At 44.8% G+C, this 16,282-nt stretch overlaps 1 protein-coding gene across 1 annotated transcript in view; it reads left to right on the top strand.

The window, feature by feature from the left end:
• Positions 1-16,282, top strand: part of LOC124039093 (calponin-3-like) — a 31,911-nt gene that overhangs the window by 6,920 nt on the left and 8,709 nt on the right. The window lies entirely within an intron of this gene.

Consider the following 16,282-nt stretch of genomic DNA (forward strand, 5'->3'; position numbering starts at 1 on the left):
TCGAATCCCCACAGGTCCAGCCCTATCTGAGCATGTCCTCTGCACAGGTCGAGCCCTATCTGAGCATGTGCTCTGCACAGGTCGAGCCCTATCTGAGCATGTGCTCTGCACAGGTCGAGCCCTATCTGAGCATGTGCTCTGCACAGGTCGAGCCCTATCTGAGCATGTGCTCTGCACAGGTCGAGCCCTATCTGAGCATGTCCTCTGCACAGGTCGAGCCCTATCTGAGCATGTCCTCTGCACAGGTCGAGCCCTATCTGAGCATGTCCTCTGCACAGGTCGAGCCCTATCTGAGCATGTCCTCTGCACAGGTCGAGCCCTATCTGAGCATGTGCTCTGCACAGGTCGAGCCCTATCTGAGCATGTGCTCTGCACAGGTCGAGCCCTATCTGAGCATGTGCTCTGCACAGGTCGAGCCCTATCTGAGCATGTGCTCTGCACAGGTCGAGCCCTATCTGAGCATGTGCTCTGCACAGGTCGAGCCCTATCTGAGCATGTGCTCTGCACAGGTCGAGCCCTATCTGAGCATGTGCTCTGCACAGGTCGAGCCCTATCTGAGCATGTGCTCTGCACAGGTCGAGCCCTATCTGAGCATGTGCTCTGCACAGGTCGAGCCCTATCTGAGCATGTGCTCTGCACAGGTCGAGCCCTATCTGAGCATGTCCTCTGCACAGGTCGAGCCCTATCTGAGCATGTCCTCTGCACAGGTCGAGCCCTATCTGAGCATGTGCTCTGCACAGGTCGAGCCCTATCTGAGCATGTGCTCTGCACAGGTCGAGCCCTATCTGAGCATGTGCTCTGCACAGGTCGAGCCCTATCTGAGCATGTGCTCTGCACAGGTCGAGCCCTATCTGAGCATGTGCTCTGCACAGGTCGAGCCCTATCTGAGCATGTGCTCTGCACAGGTCGAGCCCTATCTGAGCATGTGCTCTGCACAGGTCGAGCCCTATCTGAGCATGTGCTCTGCACAGGTCGAGCCCTATCTGAGCATGTGCTCTGCACAGGTCGAGCCCTATCTGAGCATGTGCTCTGCACAGGTCGAGCCCTATCTGAGCATGTGCTCTGCACAGGTCGAGCCCTATCTGAGCATGTGCTCTGCACAGGTCGAGCCCTATCTGAGCATGTGCTCTGCACAGGTCGAGCCCTATCTGAGCATGTGCTCTGCACAGGTCGAGCCCTATCTGAGCATGTGCTCTGCACAGGTCGAGCCCTATCTGAGCATGTGCTCTGCACAGGTCGAGCCCTATCTGAGCATGTGCTCTGCACAGGTCGAGCCCTATCTGAGCATGTGCTCTGCACAGGTCGAGCCCTATCTGAGCATGTCCTCTGCACAGGTCGAGCCCTATCTGAGCATGTGCTCTGCACAGGTCGAGCCCTATCTGAGCATGTCCTCTGCACAGGTCGAGCCCTATCTGAGCATGTGCTCTGCACAGGTCGAGCCCTATCTGAGCATGTGCTCTGCACAGGTCGAGCCCTATCTGAGCATGTGCTCTGCACAGGTCGAGCCCTATCTGAGCATGTGCTCTGCACAGGTCGAGCCCTATCTGAGCATGTGCTCTGCACAGGTCGAGCCCTATCTGAGCATGTGCTCTGCACAGGTCGAGCCCTATCTGAGCATGTGCTCTGCACAGGTCGAGCCCTATCTGAGCATGTGCTCTGCACAGGTCGAGCCCTATCTGAGCATGTGCTCTGCACAGGTCGAGCCCTATCTGAGCATGTGCTCTGCACAGGTCGAGCCCTATCTGAGCATGTGCTCTGCACAGGTCGAGCCCTATCTGAGCATGTGCTCTGCACAGGTCGAGCCCTATCTGAGCATGTGCTCTGCACAGGTCGAGCCCTATCTGAGCATGTGCTCTGCACAGGTCGAGCCCTATCTGAGCATGTGCTCTGCACAGGTCGAGCCCTATCTGAGCATGTGCTCTGCACAGGTCGAGCCCTATCTGAGCATGTGCTCTGCACAGGTCGAGCCCTATCTGAGCATGTGCTCTGCACAGGTCGAGCCCTATCTGAGCATGTGCTCTGCACAGGTCGAGCCCTATCTGAGCATGTGCTCTGCACAGGTCGAGCCCTATCTGAGCATGTGCTCTGCACAGGTCGAGCCCTATCTGAGCATGTGCTCTGCACAGGTCGAGCCCTATCTGAGCATGTGCTCTGCACAGGTCGAGCCCTATCTGAGCATGTGCTCTGCACAGGTCGAGCCCTATCTGAGCATGTGCTCTGCACAGGTCGAGCCCTATCTGAGCATGTGCTCTGCACAGGTCGAGCCCTATCTGAGCATGTGCTCTGCACAGGTCGAGCCCTATCTGAGCATGTGCTCTGCACAGGTCGAGCCCTATCTGAGCATGTGCTCTGCACAGGTCGAGCCCTATCTGAGCATGTGCTCTGCACAGGTCGAGCCCTATCTGAGCATGTGCTCTGCACAGGTCGAGCCCTATCTGAGCATGTGCTCTGCACAGGTCGAGCCCTATCTGAGCATGTGCTCTGCACAGGTCGAGCCCTATCTGAGCATGTGCTCTGCACAGGTCGAGCCCTATCTGAGCATGTGCTCTGCACAGGTCGAGCCCTATCTGAGCATGTGCTCTGCACAGGTCGAGCCCTATCTGAGCATGTGCTCTGCACAGGTCGAGCCCTATCTGAGCATGTGCTCTGCACAGGTCGAGCCCTATCTGAGCATGTGCTCTGCACAGGTCGAGAGAGAGCTGGGTTGGGGTGTTCCCATTCTATATCCCTCCATCCATTTGGTTCAGGCTGGATCTCCCTTTCACAGTGAGATTCTGATTCCTTGTGTTGTCATATTAAGCCCAGTGATGCTGTTTCGGGGTGAATGGGAAGTGAGCCCTTTTCCTGAACCATTGTTCAGCTTTTTTTTAAATTTCAGACTCCTGTCCAGCAAGATAAATAGTGGGGTTTTCACCAAACTTGACTTGTTCAACTTGGATGAGTCTTTGGGAAGGATACTGTTATCTTGTGCACGTATGTGTTTGTGATAACGCTATTGTCCGTTACAACAAGTTAAAGACTTGATGGAAAATGATTGACTCTGGTGGGCTTTTTTTGTTAGGGCAGGGAACATACCAGTATTGCAATATATATATGTTTTTAAATGGCAAAAACACATGTACAACACAAAGCAAACCAAAGACGTTGGTCCTATAAAAACCTGCTGTGCTTATAGCTTGTGAAAAATGTGTGTTGACTCAGGATGATAAATGTAGTTTGTTTTCCAACATTAAGGCTGTTTTCCAACATTAAGGCTGTTTTCCAACATTAAGGCTGTTTTCCTACATTAAGGCTGTTTTCCAACATTAAGGCTGTTTTCCTACATTAAGGCTGTTTTCCAACATTAAGGCTGTTTTCCAACATTAAGGCTGTTTTCCAACATTAAGGCTGTTTTCCAACATTAAGGCTGTTTTCCTACAGAAGTTAAATCCTCTTCGTGTTTTCGTTTCCTTTTAGTTTTTATTGAACCTTTGAACTTTTTTTAAATTGAACTTCTACTACGATACTGGTATCGTCCCAGCGCTACTTTTTGGTATAAAAAATCTTGGTTAGATATGGCCTTGTGTGCCTAAATGTGAGATTATTTCACGATATGTCCGTGCTTGGTTTCATTTCAGATACATTACTTTAGGAAAGTATTCAGATCCCTTGACGGTTTTCACATTTCTAAAAAAAAAATGGATTAAAAAATAAAATCCTTGTCTCCACACAATACCCCATAATGATAAAGTAAAACAGGTTTTTAGAAATGTTTGCTAATTCATAATAATAAAAAAAAATGTAAATATTACATTTACATAAGTATTCAGACCCTTTACTCAGTACTTTGTTGAAGAACCTTTGGCAGCCTCGAGTCTTCTTGTGTATGACGCTACAAGTTTGACACACCTGTATTTGGGGAGTTTCTCCCGATCTTCTCTGCAGATCCTCTCAAGCTCTGATTGGTTGGATGGGGAGCGTCGCTGCACATATATTTTCAGGTCTCTCCAGAGATGTTTGATTGGGTTCAGGTACAGGCTCACATTCAGGGACATGTCCTGAAGCCACCCCTGCGTTGTCTTAGCTGTGTGCTTAGGGTCATTGTCCTTTTCTCTGGAGCAGGTTTTCATCAAGGATCACTCTGTACTTTGTTCCTTTCATCTTTGCCTCGATCCTGACTAGTCTACCAGTCCCTGCCAATGAAAAGCATCCACACAGCATAATGCTGCCACCACCATGCTTCACCATAGTGATGGTGCCAGGTTTCTTCCAGAGGTGACGCTTGGCATTCAGGCCAAAGACTTCAGTCTTGGTTCCCTCAGGCCAGAGAATCTTGTTTCTCATGGTCTGAGAGTGTTTAAGTGACTTTTGGGAAACTCCAAATGGGCTGTCATGTGCCTTTTCCTGAGGAGTGGGTTCCTTCTGACCACTACCATAAAGGCCTGATCGGTGGAGTGCTTCAGAGATGGTTGTCCTTCTGGAAGGTTCTCCCATCTCCACAGAGGAACTCTAGACCTCTGCCAGAGGGACAATCAGGTTCTTGGTCACCATCAGGTTATTGGTCACCTACCTGACCAAGGCCCTTCTCCCCTGATTGTTCAGTTTGGCCGGGTGGCCAGCTCTAGGATGAGTCTTGGTGGTTCCAAACTTCTATTTAAGAATGATGGAGGACACTGTGTTTTTGGGAACCTTGAATGCTGCTGCATTTTTTTGGGGTACCCTTCCCCAGATCTGTGGCTCGACACAATCCTGTCTCTCCATCTATTTTGTGAAATGCCTCCTGCAGCAAAGCACCCCCACAAAATGATGCTGCCACCCCTTGCTTCACTGTTGGGATGGTGCAAGCCTCCCCCTTTTTCCTCCAAACATAACAATGGTCTTTATGGCCAAAACAGTTCAATTTTTGTTTTAACAGACCAGAGGACATTTCTCCAAAAAGTATGGTATTAGTCCCCATGTGCAGTTGCAAACCGTAGTCTGGCTTTTTCATGGCGGTTTTGGAGCAGTGACTTCTTCCTTGCTGAGCGGCCTTTCAGGTTATGTCGATATAGGACTTGTTTTACTGTGGATATAGATAATTTTGTACCTGTTTCCTCCAGCATCTTCACAAGGTCCTTTGCTGTTGTTCTGGGATTGATTTGCAATTTTCGCATCAAAGTACGGTCATCTCTTGGAGACAGAACGCGTCTCCGTCCTGAGCGGTATGAAGGCTGCGTGGTCCCATGGTGTTTATACTTGCATACTGTTGTTTGTACATATGAACGTGGTACCTTCAGGCATTTGGAAATTGCTCCCAAGGATGAACCAGACTTGTGGAGGTCTGCAATCTTTTTTCTGAGGTCTTGGCTGATTTGTTTTGATTTTCCCATGATGTCAAGCAAAGAGGCACTGAGTTTGAAGGTAGGCCTTGAAATACATCCACAGGTACACCTCCAATTGACTCAAATTATGTCAATTAGCCTATCAGAAGCTTCTGAAGCCGTGACATCATTATCTGGAATTTTCCAAGCTGTTTAAAGGCACAGTCATCTTAGTGTATGTAAACTTCTGACCCACTGGAATTGTGATGCAGTGAATTATAAGTGAAATAATATGTCTGTAAACAATTGTTGGAAAAATGACTTGTGTCATGCACAAAGTAGATGTCCTAACCGACTTGCCAATAATATAGTTAGTTAACAAGACATTTGTGGAGTGGTTGAAAAACAAGTTTTAATGACTCCAACCTAAGTGTATGTAAACTTCTAACTTCAATTGTGTGTAAACATTTCTAGTTCACTTCACATTTCTATCACATCCAATCTATTCACATTATGCTGCATGTTTTCAGAGCTAATGGATAGTGGTTAAATATTAATGAACACCAGCTGGACAGTACTTGGTACAAATGGTTAATCAAGTTAGGATCATTCTGGTTTCATTCTATGGGTGAAGCTCCCGGTTAGAGATGACCTCAATTATATAAGATATTGTGTAAATGGGAACGTTCATTTAACTGTACGAAACTTTATGAATTCACTAGAATGTGTTAATTCAAAAGAGAGTAACAACACCGGACTGGATACTGATTTAAACAGCAATTGCCTTGACAGTGGTGTATCGATCCTACATTGAATTGATCGTGTTGCACTTCTTAGGCATGAGAGAGAGAGAGAGAGAGAGAGAGAGAGAGAGAGAGAGAGAGAGAGAGAGAGAGAGAGAGAGAGAGAGAGAGAGAGAGAGAGAGAGAGAGAGAGAGAGAGAGAGAGAGAGAGAGAGAGAGAGAGAGAATCTCTCCTCTAATCTTCCCTGATTTCTCTCTGAGGAGGCTCAGTGTGTATTCTGGTGATGTGTATTCTGGTGATGTGTATTCTGGTGATGTGTATTCTGGTGATGTGTATTCTGGTGATGTGTATTCTGGTGATGTGTATTCTGGTGATGTGTATTCTGGTGATGTGTATTCTGGTGATGTGGATGACTAGCTGCAATCAGTCAGTGGCACAACAAGCCTCAAATGAATTCCTGTAAATGACAGTGTGCTCTCAAGCTGTTCAGAAAGGAGGGACAAGTTCCTTCCACTCCTCCCAGTCTTTTCATTGAGCCAGAGCACCACTTATGTCCTCTTACGAGATAGAGGGGGCATTTGAAGATTTGCCCTTTTGTCTGATATTAAGTTGAGAGCAGGGCCTCATTTTCTGACATCATATTTCAGAGGGAAATGGACACACACACACTCACACACGCACACACGCACACACACACACACACACACACACACACACACACACACACACACACACACACACACACACACACACACACACACACACACACACACACACACACACACACACACACACACACACACACACACACACACACACACACACACACACACACACACACACACACACACACACACACCAATTGCTTCAGAGAGGGCACGTATTTCTGTTGACTGCTTTGACATCCCAGCTGACAGGCTTTCGTGTGTGTGTGTGTGTGTGGGGGGGGGGTTGCTACAAGTTTATGGGCTTTTAGTGTCACAGAGTGGTCCTGAAAAGCTGTGGTTTACCTCACTGTTTTTATTAGCAGCCGGTCAGTAGAACGCTTGGTTTGCATTGCTGGCCTGTAAAGTGAGGGGGAAAAGTATTTGATCCCCTGCTGATTTTGTGCGTTTGTCCACTGACAAAGAAATGATCAGTCTATGATTTTAATGAAAGGTTTATTTGAACAGTGAGAGACAGAATAACAACAAAAAAGTCCAGAAAAACGCATGTCAAAAAATGTTAGAAATTTGATTTGCATTTTAATGAGGGAAATAAGTATTCGACCCCCTTTCAATCAGAATGATTTCTGGCTCCCAGATGTCTTTTATACAGGTAACGAATAAACCTACCATTAAAATTATAGACTGATCATTTCTTTGTCAGTGGACAAACATACAAAATTAGCAGGGGATCAAATACTTTTTACCCTCACTGTATATGGCTCCCCCCTTGAAGCCCAGTATTGGCATTCGGTGCTAACGAGGTAACTCCATGTATATCTGCACAGGGAATAAACTGTGTTTAGCAGTATATCTGCACAGGGAATAAACTGTTTTTAGCAGTATATCTGCACAGGGAATAAACTGTGTTTAGCAGTATATCTGCACAGGGAATAAACTGCGTTTAGCAGTATATCTGCACAGGGAATAAACTGCGTTTAGCAGTATATCTGCACAGGGAATAAACTGCGTTTAGCAGTATATCTGCACAGGGAATAAACTGTGTTTAGCAGTATATCTGCACAGGGAATAAACTGCGTTTAGCAGTATATCTGCACAGGGAATAAACTGCGTTTAGCAGTATATCTGCACAGGGAATAAACTGTGTTTAGCAGTATATCTGCACAGGGAATAAACTGTTGAGCAGTATATCTGCACAGGGAATAAACTGTGTTGAGCAGTATATCTGCACAGGGAATAAACTATGTTTAGCAGTATATCTGCACAGGGAATAAACTGTGTTTAGCAGTATATCTACACAGGGAATAAACTGTGTTTAGCAGTATATCTGCACAGGGAATAAACTGTGTTGAGCAGTATATAGGCACAGGGAATAAACTGTGTTTAGCAGTATATCTACACAGGGAATAAACTATGTTTAGCAGTATATCTGCACAGGGAATAAACTGTGTTTAGCAGTATATCTGCATAGGGAATAAACTGTGTTGAGCAGTATATCTGCACAGGGAATAAACTGTGTTTAGCAGTATATCTACACAGGGAATAAACTGTGTTTAGCAGTATATCTGCACAGGGAATAAACTGCGTTTAGCAGTATATCTACACAGGGAATAAACTGCGTTTAGCAGTATATCTACACAGGGAATAAACTGTGTTTAAGCTGTTCATTATGGAGGAATAATGTGTAAAAAAAAGAGTGGAGGTCAGATGTCTCTTTCCTCTGTGACTCGATCATAAAGAGGAGTCTGTGTGACTGACTCAGTGTGGATGATTGGTGTCTGTGATGTGCTCGTTGAAAGGCCATGTTTATAGGACACAGGCCAGTGTTGAAGTGCTGTTTGCAGTGGACTCTGAGCTGTTTACAGTGGACTCTGAGCTGTTTATAATGGACTGTGAGCTAATGGGTGACTGCAGCTGCTCATCCGACGGTGCCATATAAAGAACGGTTACATTTACGCCTTTGTTTGACATTTGTACAAAAGTCCTGGAAAATCTCCGTGACATTATTCAATCCAATTGTGGGTCATTTACTCAACAGTACTTCCTCATTGACACTGAAGTACAGTACATTACAGCACAGAAATACTAGTGGCAGAACAAATGATTGTTTTTCTCCCCCATGTTGGCCTAACATTTTTAGCAGATCCTGTACATCTGTTTACACACATGAGATTGTGTGTCAGTGTATATGCTACGCTGTGTGTTTGGCAGCTTGGCATTTAAGAATGGAGCATGGTAAACGCTCCAGGGAGCCAGTGGGGATGTGTTCAAGCCCTTAACTTATCGTCTTCAGTGTGTGTACACAAGTGTGTGAAAAAGAGCGGGAAGCAGCTGGAGAAGAAGAAGAGCATCCAGCTGTAATTGGCTTCGCATTCACTTCCTCTGATGGCTTCTATCCATGATGTCAATAGCATCACTTCCTCTGATGGCTTCTATCCATGATGTCAATAGCATCACTTCCTCTGATGGCTTCTATCCATGATGTCAATAGCATCACTTCCTCTGAGGGCTTCTATCCATGATGTCAATAGCATCACTTCCTCTGAGGGCTTCTATCCATGATGTCAATAGCATCACTTCCTCTGAGGGCTTCTATCCATGATGTCAATAGCATCACTTCCTCTGAGGGCTTCTATCCATGATGTCAATAGCATCACTTCCTCTGAGGGCTTCTATCCATGATGTCAATAGCATCACTTCCTCTGAGGGCTTCTATCCATGATGTCAATAGCATCACTTCCTCTGAGGGCTTCTATCCATGATGTCAATAGCATCACTTCCTCTGAGGGCTTCTATCCATGATGTCAATAGCATCACTTCCTCTGAGGGCTTCTATCCATGATGTCAATAGCATCACTTCCTCTGAGGGCTTCTATCCATGATGTCAATAGCATCACTTCCTCTGAGGGCTTCTATCCATGATGTCAATAGCATCACTTCCTCTGAGGGCTTCTATCCATGATGTCAATAGCATCACTTCCTCTGAGGGCTTCTATCCATGATGTCAATAGCATCACTTCCTCTGAGGGCTTCTATCCATGATGTCAATAGCATTCACTTCCTCTGAGGGCTTCTATCCATGATGTCAATAGCATCACTTCCTCTGATGGCTACTATCCATGATGTCAATAGCATCACTTCCTCTGAGGGCTTCTATCCATGATGTCAATAGCATCACTTCCTCTGATGGCTACTATCCATGATGTCAATAGCATCACTTCCTCTGACATTTAATTGAAATATTTAATGAGCCCTACATTAACAACATTTAATGAGCCCTACATTAACAACATTTAATGAGCCCTACATTAACAACATTTAATGAGCCCTACATTAACAACATTTAATGAGCCCTACATTAACAACATTTAATGAGCCCTACATTAACAACATTTAATGAGCCCTACATTAACAACATTTAATGAGCCCTACATTAACCACATTTAATGAGCCCTACATTAACAACATTTAATGAGCCCTACGTTAACAACATTTAATGAGCCCTACGTTAACAACATTTAATGAGCCCTACGTTATAAACATTTAATGAGCCCCACGTTAACAATATTTAATGAGCCCTACATTAACAACATTTAATGAGCCCTACGTTAACAACATTTAATGAGCCCTACGTTAACAACATTTAATGAGCCCCACGTTAACAATATTTAATGAGCCCTACATTAACAACATTTAATGAGCCCTACGTTAACATTTTAATGAGCCCTACGTTAAGACCATTTAATGAGCCCCACGTTAACCACATTTAATGAGCCCTACGTTAAGACCATTTAATGAGCCCCACGTTAACCACATTTAATGAGCCCTACCTCAACAACATTTAATGAGCCCTACATTATCAACATTTAATGGGCACAACGTTAACTAAATGTAATGGGCCCAAACCCAAATGATTGTCCGTTGACCAATACATATGTGATATAAAAGCCCATTGATGTAGCTAGCTATATGCTCTCTTGGGTAAATAAATGAAACTAGCTCCAGCAGGCTAATCTTTTGGACTGTATTACTGTACCATATTATACTGTATTAGAAGGACTGCAATTAGGCACCTCGTTCAAACCATGATGAAGCAGAGGACAACATGTCATTCTGGTGCAGCTCATGCGGCCTACAACATTACAAGTACAGGCTAGTTAGATTGATTGACATTTTAAAATATAATTGGGCCTATTTGCATAATTAGTAGGCTGACGCATATATACTTTTCATAATATTTCCCATAATGTTATTAGCCTGCCTCCTCTTTCTCTCTCTAATGTTGCTTCATTTCTTCCTCGCTTTCAACAGTTATTAAATTAAATACATTTCGTTGTCCTTATCTTCATCATTCTAATGACATCCTTGAATAATATAGGACAATAATTAGATGCAGAAGGCTTCCACTTGTCTTCATGAAGATTGAATGGTTATCGGTCTGAATCAATAACTGCTATTAGGTGGACCACATTCACTCTTCTTTCAATCTACCCCTGAGTTCAATAGGCTGCTGTATTTAATAACATTCAGCAAACAAGAGCTTGCGTCCCTCTTCTAACAGTCTACTGATGTAACAAATGCTAATAAAATAATGTCCAGCAAGCTATTCTAGTCTAGCTTTTCCTGCATGGGACTACAAGAGCTAAGGAGAGAGGAGAGGAGAGAGGCCAGTGGAGCACAAGAGGCAGAGGCTGTAACTTAGATGAGTAATATCCATAACCCATTATTCATTAGCTAAATATAAGGCGAATAATGTACTTTAATGTATTACCTGAAAGAGGCAAGCTAGGGCATTTATATACTCTATAGGGCTTTATATCAATCTAGAACAGGAGTATCTATTTTGGATGCAATTTGAATGGTTGATGGAGAGAGAAACTGCGAGAGAGTCCCCTGATTTAAAGCAAAGATATTTGAGTGATAGGCTGTTTTAAAACTCTGCAGCTGCAATTTAAAAATAATCATCTTTACAATTAAAAAACAAGGTGAACCCTGAAAGCCAGATGGAGATGGGTAAATTATACGTGCATTCGGTCTTTATATTACTGTAGCGTAGGCCATGCTGCTGTAGAGAAAGCCAGATTTAGACATTGCATATAATAATTTAGCGGTTTCTCTCAGTTATTTATCCCGTGAAAAGGGAGTGGTTTAGGGTGGTAGATCTCGGTAACCAGAATCCCTCCATTCAACCCTAATCAGAGCTGTGTGCTGATGTCTGACGCTGGGAGAACACACTGTCCTTACAGCATCAGGCCACACAATGAAACGACCAATGTGATATCGTATCCTGATACTGGCAATAGATTAGGACTAATACACAATGAAACGATCAGTGTCGTATCCTGATACTGGCAATAGTTTAGGACTAATACACAATGAAACGACCAGTATCGTATCGTATCCTGATACTGGCAATAGCTTAGGACTAATACACAATGAAACGACCAGTATCGTATCGTATCCTGATACTGGCAATAGCTTAGGACTAATACACAATGAAACGACCAGTATCGTATCGTATCCTGATACTGGCAATAGTTTAGGACTAATACACAATGAAACGACCAGTGTCATGTCGTATCCTGATACTGGCAATAATTTAGGACTAATAAACTCCAGGAAAAGATAGATCAGACCAGTCAATAAATGCCTTGATTCTTCAGTCAACGGCTTCTCTTTTGTTCTCAGTATAAATAGTGTTCTTGCATAATGGGTTATGTAACTGTCTGAATTATCTCCCCTATGAATTGCATTTGAAGTAGAATCATAAATTATGTTTCTCTATTTTATTTTTCTCACACTGACTTTACTGAAGCCAAGGTGTAAATCTGAACGTATTTTACGGCGTGATTCACCACAACCCCGAGGACCTTGCTTGTTCTTAGAACCTTTTTGTGTCCCATCCACATCACATGGATCAGTGACTCTGGGGCGACATGGTAGCCTAGTGGTTAGAGCGTTGGACTAGTAACCGGAAGGTTGCAAGTTCAAACCCCCGAGCTGTCGTTCTGCCCCTGAACAGGCAGTTAACCCACTGTTCCTAGACTAGTTAACCCACTGTTCCTAGACCAGTTAACCCACTGTTCCTAGGCCGTCATTGAAAGTAAGAATTTGTTCTTAACTGACTTTCCTAGTAAAATAAAGGTAAAATTTTAAAAATCAGTCTGCTAAATGTCTGGTTGGCAAAACAACATGTCAACGTTTGAGCTTTAAACCTCCAGTCTACCCCTCCACCAGATGACTTACCTCACAGCACAATGCTCACACTGCTGAAGGCTGAATATAACAGTGTAACGCTGTGAGTCGGGAAGCAAGCTCAGGGAATGTTTTAATAAAATAAATGGAACATAATCCAAAACAAGAAACACCAACAGCACACAGACATGAAACAGAAACACTAACAGCACACAGACATGAAACAGAAACACTAACAGCACACAGACATGAAACAGAAACACCAACAGCACACAGACATGAAACAGAAACACCAACAGCACACAGACATGAAACAGAAACACTAACAGCACACAGACATGAAACAGAAACACCAACAGCACACAGACATGAAACAGAAACACTAACAGCACACAGACATGAAACAGAAACACTAACAGCACACAGACATGAAACAGAAACACTAACAGCACACAGACATGAAACAGAAACACTAACAGCACACAGACATGAAACAGAAACACTAACAGCACACAGACATGAAACAGAAACACCAACAGCACACAGACATGAAACAGAAACACCAACAGCACACAGACATGAAACAGAAACACTAACAGCACACAGACATGAAACAGAAACACCAACAGCACACAGACATGAAACAGAAACACTAACAGCACACAGACATGAAACAGAAACACCAACAGCACACAGACATGAAACAGAAACACCAACAGCACACAGACATGAAACAGAAACACCAACAGCACACAGACATGAAACAGAAACACTAACAGCACACAGACATGAAACAGAAACACTAACAGCACACAGACATGAAACAGAAACACTAACAGCACACAGACATGAAACAGAAACACCAACAGCACACAGACATGAAACAGAAACACTAACAGCACACAGACATGAAACAGAAACACCAACAGCACACAGACATGAAACAGAAACACCAACAGCACACAGACATGAAACAGAAACACTAACAGCACACAGACATGAAACAGAAACACCAACGGCACACAGACATGAAACAGAAACACCAACAGCACACAGACATGAAACAGAAACACTAACAGCACACAGACATGAAACAGAAACACTAACAGCACACAGACATGAAACAGAAACACCAACAGCACACAGACATGAAACAGAAACACTAACAGCACACAGACATGAAACAGAAACACTAACAGCACACAGACATGAAACAGAAACACTAACAGCACACAGACATGAAACAGAAACACCAACAGCACACAGACATGAAACAGAAACACCAACAGCACACAGACATGAAACAGAAACACTAACAGCACACAGACATGAAACAGAAACACCAACAGCACACAGACATGAAACAGAAACACTAACAGCACACAGACATGAAACAGAAACACTAACAGCACACAGACGTGAAACAGAAACACTAACAGCACACAGACATGAAACAGAAACACTAACAGCACACAGACATGAAACAGATACCATGACGCCTGGGGAAGGAACCAGGGAAGTGATGGAGTCCAGGTGAGTCTGATGACGCGCAAGTGTGTGTAATGATGGTGACAGGTGTGTGTAACGATGGTGACAGGTTTGCGTAACGATGGTGACAGGTGTGCGTAACGATGGTGACAGGTGTACGTAACGATGGTGACAGGTGTGTGTAATGATGGTGACAGGTGTGTGTAATGATGGTGATAGGTGTGCGTAACGATGGTGACAGGTTTGCGTAACGATGGTGACAGGTGTGCGCCATAACGAGCGGCCTGATGACCTAGAGGCCGGAGAGGGAGCACATGTGACAAACAGATGGCACCCTATTCCTTTTATAGTGCACTATTTTTAACCAGAGGCCTATGGTCCATTTAGTGCACTACTTTTAACCAGAGGCCTATGGTCCATTTAGTGCACTACTTTTAACCAGAGGCCTATGGTCCATTTAGTGCACTACTTTTAACCAGAGGCCTATGGTCCATTTAGTGCACTACTTTTAACCAGAGGCCTATGGTCCATTTAGTGCACTACTTTTAACCGGAGGCCTATGGTCCATTTAGTGCACTACTTTTAACCAGGGGCCTATGGTCCATTTAGTGCACTACTTTTAACCAGAGGCCTATGGTCCATTTAGTGCACTACTTTTAACCAGAGGCCTATGGTCCATTTAGTGCACTACTTTTAACCAGAGGCCTATGGTCCATTTAGTGCACTACTTTTAACCAGAGGCCTATGGTCCATTTAGTGCACTACTTTTAACCAGAGGCCTATGGTCCATTTAGTGCACTACTTTTAACCAGAGGCCTATGGTCCATTTAGTGCACTACTTTTAACCAGAGGCCTATGGTCCATTTAGTGCACTTTTTTAAACCAGAGGCCTATGGTCCATTTAGTGCACTACTTTTTAAAAACTTTTCTTTTTACTCTTTTTTCTCCCCAATTTCGTGGTATCCAATTGTTGTAGTAGTTACTATCTTGTCTCATCACTACAACTCCCGTACGGGCTCGGGAGAGACGACTGTCGAAAGTCATGCGTCCTCCAATACACAACCCAACCAAGCCGCACTGCTTCTTAACACAGCGCGCATCCAATCCGGAAGCCAGCCGCACCAATGTGTCGGAGGAAACACTGTGCACCTGGCAAGCTTGGTTAGCTCGCACTGCGCCCGGCCCGCCACAGGAGTCGCTGGTGCGCGATGAGACAAGGACATCCCTACCGGCCAAGCCCTCCCTAACCCGGTCGAAGCTAGGCCAATTGTGCGTCGCCCCACGGACTGCGTCGCCCCACGGACTTCCCGGTCGCGGCCGGTTACGACAGAGCCTGGGCGCGAACCCAGAGTTTCTGGGTTCCACTGCGCCACCCGGGAGGCCCCTTAGTGCACTACTTTTAACAAGAGGCCTATTGGCTATAGGCCTCTTGTTAGAAGTAGTGCACTAAATGGACCATAGGTCTCTGGTTAAAAGAAGTGCACTAAATGGCGAATAGAGTGCCATTTGGGACAAATCCGTAATCTCTGCCCCTGACAGCACCGTAACAGCACCGTAGCAGCACCGTAACAGCACCGTAACAGCACCGTAGCAGCACCGTAGCAGCACCGTAACAGCACCGTAGCAGCACCGTAACAGCACCGTAGCAGCACCCTAGCAGCACCGTAACAGCACCGTAGCAGCACCGTAGCAGCACCGTAACAGCACCGTAGCAGCACCGTAACAGCACCGTAGCAGCCTGGCTAGCTGACATCTGAAGTGTACAGATTCTTCTCCAAGGGGGAAAACGGTGTTCTAATATCAAGTAGATTATAAAACACACCGTGTTTTAGCTGATTCGGTCAGTGTTTGCATGTCCTGCGTTCGTTCGTTGTTGTGATCTGACACGTGTATAAATAGAGAGAAACTGAT

This window comes from Oncorhynchus gorbuscha, linkage group LG07 (genome assembly GCF_021184085.1).
Source record: "Oncorhynchus gorbuscha isolate QuinsamMale2020 ecotype Even-year linkage group LG07, OgorEven_v1.0, whole genome shotgun sequence".
NCBI lineage: Eukaryota > Metazoa > Chordata > Actinopteri > Salmoniformes > Salmonidae > Oncorhynchus > Oncorhynchus gorbuscha.